The sequence below is a fragment of the Rhamphochromis longiceps genome, linkage group LG2 (genome assembly GCF_057381845.1).
Source record: "Rhamphochromis longiceps isolate RC_006_pf linkage group LG2, R_longiceps_female_GT1.1, whole genome shotgun sequence".
NCBI classification, from domain to species: Eukaryota; Metazoa; Chordata; class Actinopteri; order Cichliformes; family Cichlidae; genus Rhamphochromis; species Rhamphochromis longiceps.
In genome coordinates this window covers 39,418,727-39,426,494 of record NC_140558.1, presented here as the reverse complement: position 1 = coordinate 39,426,494, position 7,768 = coordinate 39,418,727, and positions in this window count along the sequence as shown.

Here is a 7,768-nt window from a genome sequence, read left to right as displayed (position 1 = left end):
CACTCCAAGACTGAAGGCGCGTCTTCATCTGAGCTCTCCCACGGAGGTGTGTGAACGTGAATCTCTTCTTTTCTTCTGTCAAAGAAACGGCAACGTGAGTTCAGCGGAGCTGTGAATGCGCTGAAAGTCAGCCTGCGGGTCTGCCTGTCAGTGTGCCTCTGTGTGTGTCTGTGTGTGTGTGTGTCACTCCTGTTTGCCTTGGATAAGGAGACTAGTTGGTCATGTGGCTTATGTATCATTGACTCTGTGGGTCACGGAAAAGCCCCCCTTGCCCCATCATCACCCACCATCTCCACCCCTTTTCCTTAAACATGCAAGTGCACACGGCTGATGAAGGAGAAGGAGAGAGAGAAAAGGGAAGGAGGAGAGGGAGGAGCAGGGAGGTGAAGGGTGTGTGGTGGGGGGCACATGCAGGTTTATGATAATACCCAAACAGATGCTCTTGTTGAAAAGTCTTTGAATTGCAAAAAGGGCTGCTTGCCAGGAATCCACAAATCAAAATACCAGCTTATAAGGGGAAGTAGATGAAAGAAGGGAAGGTGTGAGATGAGGTTCATGCTTTCCTGCTTTTGTATCTCCGCCAGCTGTATAGCTCTTTCTTCCTCATACTATTCTTTGCCCTGGCAGTCATGTCTCGCCAAAGGTACGGCTTAAATCATCTGTGCCGTTTGAAGTTAGCGTCCGTGACACTTTGGAGTAAATGCAGGAAAAAACTTATCAGACTCTGCCTGATTCTATCTCTTGCATTTGTTTCACTACCCCTGAAGTCATTTGTTTTATTTTGTTACACAGATTATATTCTTTCTACGAACAAAAGCTGCACGAGAGCCGACGCCCTGCATGGCTAGAAAATAACTCAACTTATTTTTTTTCATCTGTTTATCAGACAATAAACAGGAAAGGTTGCATTTCTTGCCCTGAATTGTGAGAACTGTAAGCAAGCACTAGAACTTTTCTTATCGCGTTCAGCCATAGAGCAACTTGAAGGCGACACGTTCTCCATAGACTCTTGGGAATAAAATCATTCAGGAAGGGCCATAAATTTTGTGTGTATTATATTATACATACAGAATATTTCAACGCTACAGTAATGCTGAACTCCGCCCTATAACAATCTTTTATACTGCGCAAAACAAGGAGGATCCATCAAACGCTCAGTAGATTTGCAGCCTTTAAATGATAAAATACTTATTAGTGAATGAAGCTAATTTTTAATCTTGAACATGATTTTTTTATGTAAAATATTGTTTATGTGGTGTTAGTTTCCAATAAGCCCCCAAAGGACTGCACTTGCACGTGATAGATGGACCTGCTTTGCTCACGACTTACAGAGACAACCCCTCACCCACCATAATCCTCCACACAACTTCTTTTCTATGTGTTGTCACTAAACAGTCACTTCGGTGGTGTAGACCTGAGAAAAGGGGCCCCGTGACCCTAACTCCACATCTCCCGCTTCGCACAGCCTGGCTATTGTCTTCCCGAGGCCCCGGGTCCCAGAGGGCAACATGTCTGTGCCACCCACTTGAGATCCAACAACAAGAGCACCTTCCATTTTTACATGCAGCACTTGAAGCCTTCACTTCATGTGAAGCAATCCTCTCACCTCGGGGGGTGGCCGAGCCCCCGGGGCTAAAGATGCTTATCCAAGCCTGTCCTTTTTTTAGCTGAAAGATAATTCGCCCAAGTGCCTTTAAAGAATCTGTTCACCACATTTTCTCAGAAGTGCTCACTGATCATTGACAGAAAGAATGGGCAATTCTTTCCAATTGTACATAATGAGAGATACTGGGGATTATAGCGCCATTACCAGCCCACTTAGTAGTTAGGAGTAGTTAGGAGTAATTCAGAATTTGATTTAATACAACATTCGAGGATAATTTCAAATCTATGTAGGATAACCGCCTGCGGAGTTCTTTCAAATTAACAGCTAACATAGGTATCAAGGCTGAAACCGAAGCAGATATCCAGAATGTGGAGAGTCCAGATGCTAGTGATCATAATTCATGACTGTGGATTTACTTGTCATTAAAACGCAGGTTGGATAGTAATAAGAATATGCGAGACATTATAAAGTTGGCAGCATGGGCTCAAACATTTGCACTCTATTAGCTTTAATTGTCTTAGCTTGAAGCAAAGCCTGTAATGAAAATGTAACAGATGGTGTTTCCTTAGAGTGTATCAGTGGACTGTGTGCCAGTGGAGGATTGCCGCCTCACGTCCAGGGATATAGAGCGAGTCCTGGCAGCACGGCGCTGGCAACAACAGTCTGAGGGCAGCAATGCTTCCACATGTGCCTCAACACGGGAAACACTTGGCTGTTTACAGGAAGCTTTTGTTGAAGGAATGCTGTGGATGGCTGGATTCGGTCACTGCTGACGACTTTTCCTGATTCCTGAGTTTTTAATAACAGACAGACATTCCTAAGATAAGTGTTCCATGGATGATGGAGAAGGTATCTTTCAAAGATAAGTCAGCGTGTGCCGCAGGAACTATCAACAGGTGGCCTCTCAGCTGTGGCTAAATTGGTCGCCTGATCTCAGAGAAGATTTGCTGCATTATTCGCTGTATTCACAATTAATGTGTTTCCTGTTTACCATCCGCTGCTAAATAAAGCCCCCAGATATCTGAAATGCTAATGAATTTTGCGGATGTTTGTTTGCATTGTTGTTGTTTTTTTTGATGATTGAATAAAGTGAACCGAACACTTCCGCTTCCATTTCTTGAGCATCTTATCAGATGCAGCGCACCTTTACTGAAAAGGAAAACAAATCAAACCCCCATCATAACAAGCGTCACAGTCATGTCAATGTGAGATCAGGTTTGGTTTGCTAATTGGCTTCTTGGGAGCAATCAGCGTGGAGGGAAGAAAGTGTGACATCTTCATTACGATGTTTCAAAGATGAGATGCGAGCTGTAAGAGTCTAAGCTCTGTTTGGCTCGTTTTGTGATCCTTCCCTCAAGCAGCCTGCGCGCCGTATCATGAAATGTCAAGAATCAGAGGCTCGGTGGATTAACTTATCTGCCTTTATTTGTCACATTGACATTTAACTGAGAAATGTTCAGGGTTCACTGAAGCCCCATGAAAGATAGGGCAGCAATTTCCCCCCAATCTCAGGTCGTCATTCTTCTGCACAAATGCGCATTTTCTGTATTTTCATACTTGCAGAAATTGAGTTCCTCGCAGTCATTAAACAACTATAAAGAACTGCGGTAACGATGAAACGTAGCATCTGCTTAACTCATGTTTTTCATGCAGATAACACAGTGAAACATCAAGTGGCTGTCTCTTTATGAAGAAATTCAAACAGACATGTCTGTTTATCTCTAAATTTGGACACCAGCTGAGGTTTATCTCCTCTAATGTTGGTCAGAGTCTAAGCACACTTACGAGAACAATCAGAAACCCATGAGAATAAAGCAATTTACACAAACGTAATCATATAAATACAAATTAAATTCTCATCTTCCTCCTCTTTTTCTACTTTTAAATCCAAAATAATCAAAATAAACAATAGAAACGATGACATTTTTCATCGGGAGATTCCAAATTGTTTTCACTTGTGCTCCTTCTTTGTGTGTGTTGACCAGGCAGGTTATCCCCTTGTATCTAATGCTGCAGCGTTGCGTGACTTTCAGACATCTCTATAATCAGTGTGATATGGCTCATCAGTCTACAACTAAAGTTGCCAACAGATCTAAGAAGGATATGTTGTGAGTCCCTTGAGCTGCCTGCAGACAAAAAGGCAACTTTTCATTCCCAGGGAGCACTTTTCACCGACGCTTTTATTAATCACATTAATCCTGTCAGCTGACTTCCATCTCTGTGGATTTGCAGGTTGGGAGGGCAGATTTTTATCCTGTGATATTGCACCTGCGTAATGTCTATTTTTAAAGAAATCTGTTCACGCCGCAGAGCGGTTCTTCAAATCATGAGAAAATTATATGTGGATTTGCCACTCTGGTTTGCAGTATTGAACTCAAAGCATGTACAAAACAGGCTTTGCACCCTCATGGTCCTGTCAGGCACAGATTCCTCATAGATATGGTTAAAAAAAATAAAAACAAACAAGGGAAGTCTTTTGAATGGTCTGCACTCTCCCCCAGCTAATCAGCAATAAAAATCTCCTGAGGCTTTTTCTCCAGGTGGCAGGTGATACCAGCCTGTCTGACATCACCCTCGGGGCAGATGTTTCCCTGCTTCTGCTGAATGCCTCTTCAGCACAGAAACTTTCTTAAGTATGACTCCTCACCTGTAACTTTACTGTATGTCTTTGCTGTTGATGTGCACCGGTATGTGCTGTACAGAAGGGGACTCGATGGCGGTACGCCAGACTTTTACACGCTCCCATGATCTTCAGCATACCAATCTTCTGGCTCCTGAGTGCACCATTCTTCAGCAGTGTTGTTTTCCTCAGTACGCAGAAGATATAGCAATCATCCACCCGTCCTTCATTGTAGCAGAGGATCAAACTGAGTCAAAACATGCTAAATGGAGAGGGTGTTGAATCTAAAGTGGGTAACTGCCCTCTTCCTCTGCAATATTGTCGCAGTTATCAGAAGTTTGATCTGTCTGAACAGTGGCATGCAGTTTGGAAATGGCCGATTTGTTTCTTATAGATGATGTTTTTTTTTCTTCTTCTATTTTATTTTTCTTTAACTGTCAGGGACGGAGCATGCCACGGCTTGGTCTCGCTCAAGACAGAGAAATGTGACTTGACAGATGAGCGATAAGGAAATGTTCTTGGGGAGGAGAAGACAGACTCTGAAAACAGACATTAGGTGTCTTTGAAAGCTCACAAAGCTTTAGTCTGTACCGCGAATTGACGGAGCTAAAGATCAACTCTTGTCGGAACTTGGCTCATTGAACCTTTCACTAAACGTATTTCTTCTTCCTTGATGCAGGTCATGGGATGTTTTAAGGAGTAAGAAAAGTGCACTTTTGATAGCAGCTAACTGTTGTTATAAGGGCATTACTTTTTAGGCTGCCTGAAAATCAAAAGAAACTGCACTGAACCTCTTTACAGATGAAATATGTGTTGAAATATGTGATCCAAGAGTAGGGGGGAAAAACCCCTCAAAACAGAGCATTTAGCACATCCCTGAGCTCTTAACTGTTGGCCTGGTTGTGTTTGGCTTCAACATAGAGCCTATGCACACAGCTTTGCACGCTGTTGTCTAAATTTTGTGTACAATTACCAGGGGGCAGTGTCAAAAACATGTTCTCCTTCAGACTTACATAGAGAAGTTATAAAATATAAAGAGCTGAAGTGAAACTTATGTTTTTTTTTAATCTTTGCTGTTTTATCATCCATCTCTATGTGGTGAACTCTCTTGTCCCTCTGTTTCTTGTCTTTACCCATTAGTAATATCTATATATAAGGTTTTTCTCTCTTCGGGGAGCGTTCATTAAATGAAAAGCTTAATGCTTAATGAGTGCATAGATGAATCGAGAGATGCTTTATTAATCCAACTGGGAAATTTCATGGAAATTCAAATAAATAAGTAGAGACAAAACATTAAATATAAGCGGTACATAAAATGCAATGGAGTATCTATCGATCACTGTCATAAAATATATACTATAGGTAGGAAGTAAGCAGGCCTTAGACAAAAAATAGAGAGGAGCTCAGAAGAAATGATTACTTGATAGTTGTAGCCTGACTACTGATTTAACTGCAACTGACCATCTTGTTTTGTGAGTGAACACAATCGACTGTCAGTAGGAGATGATGACAGATGATGCCAGCCACGATCTTGTGAAGCGAATATTTAGACAGGAGGTTGAAGCGCTAACTCATCAGTTAATGCTAATAAACCTTTTATAGCAAGGTGAACTGATGGACCGTGTGCTACGTGCATCACATAGAAACACCTGCTCATTATAAATAAGATGCTAGAATTTTACTCACCAACACAGAAAGCGAGTGTACAGTCTGTTAGTACAATGAACTGCATTAAAAAGCACCAACACAAGCAGTACTGAGTCAAATTATTCAGGTGATTTGCAGGTAAGGGGGTTACATTCAAAGCAGCCCTGCTGCTAATAATACAAAACAAACTTTAAGGACCAGATTTTCTAAACGCTGCAGTGGACGCAATGCTGCAGTGGAAAGTTGTGTGGATGATTGACTAATGGTGCAGGAATGTATTAGGAAGTATGCAGTTAGTTCACTTATTATTCACTGTATCGTCCAATGAAGCCATCCTTGTGTTAATGAGGATATTTTTACTGTGCTTAAATGCATAGATCGCTCTCTTTTTTCTCGTGCCAACTTTATTGCCAAGTCAATATTCAAATTCACTCACTAATTTAAAACACTAACACAATCCCATTAAACACTAGATTTTGAGAGACATTAACGCGGTATGGAACAGTTCCAATAGAGAGAGAGAAACTCAATGAAAATGTGTGCGCACTGCTGAGAAAAATTGTGTACTGAGCTCTGTGTAGAAACGAAACACCACAAATGTAAAAAGTAACAGAGCTGACTGTAAAAAAGGCCCCAAATATTTAAGATGTAAGCAACTGAAAAAACCTCAAACATTGCACACTATACAGACGTAATCAAGATGGAGGTCGGCCACAGAAAGCAGATCAATTTTTTGTACCTAAGTGTAAATAAAAAGTGCTGGACATTTTAACATGTACGTCTATGGAGACTGACTCATGTGGTCATTAGAGGACCTTCAGTTTTTGGCTCTGGTTTCATATTTTTAGATCCAGATGTGACCTCTGGAATATTCACATTTATATTTGACTGTATCCGGTTTTTGATGTTGTTCTTTTGTGCATTAAGATGCTGCATTAATCTTTATACACTCAAACAGGAAGACTACTGGGTGATGGTATGGGAATATTTAACAGATTCATGCAAAGCTTAGTAATTCATATCATTAGTACAATAGTTTGATATATAATGGTAATAAATGAAGGAGAATAAGCTGCTCAAATGTCCAATGCATTGATTTCTTTTTTTCAATACTTAATTTAAGTAAAGGTGTCCTAAATTATAAATAAATGGAGGAAAAATAACTTATCAACTTGTGGAAGTGAAGAAAAATGGGGGTATAAAGAGCAAAGCCTAGAAACTGGCAGTGTTTTGAAGTCTTTTGTCTCTTATCCGTGTATAAGACTTGTCTTTGATGTCTTGTCACCTTCCCCCATTCTGAATTCTCTTTGCTCTTTTCAACAAAAAAAAAAAAAAAAAAGCAACAACCCTTCATTTAAAAAGAAAGACTCCTTTTTTATTTTTCCGATACGTGCAATCAAAGTAAATTATTCATGGTTGTGCAGACTTTAAAGCATGAGCAGATCTGGTGACTGTTTCCCTCGCTGCTATTGTTATGAACAAAAAAAGAAAAAGGGGGCAAGAAAAGGCAACTTCATTAATGGCACATTATGTTTTATGGCAGACTAAAACTTCAAGTGTCCCGAGCTGAATTTGTTTCTGTTTTATGTGAGCCACCCCAGTCCCCACCTGCCTCAGGAGGGGTAGATGAAGGGCATTTCTCAACATGAGCTTAGACTCCCCTTAAACAGGCTTTTATATGTACCCCAATGAAATGCAGATGGAGAGCACCTGACAGATGAATGAAAGCTTGCATATATTCCTTAAATGATTTTTTTCAATGTTTTTGGTTTAATTAGCTGCCAAATAGTAGGACGCAGCTTTTATGGGCCTTATCCTAAATTTGATTGGACAACAGTTGCTCATGCATCTCTGCTGACAAAGTCTTCCTGCCTTTAAAAGGAAAGAAATATGGT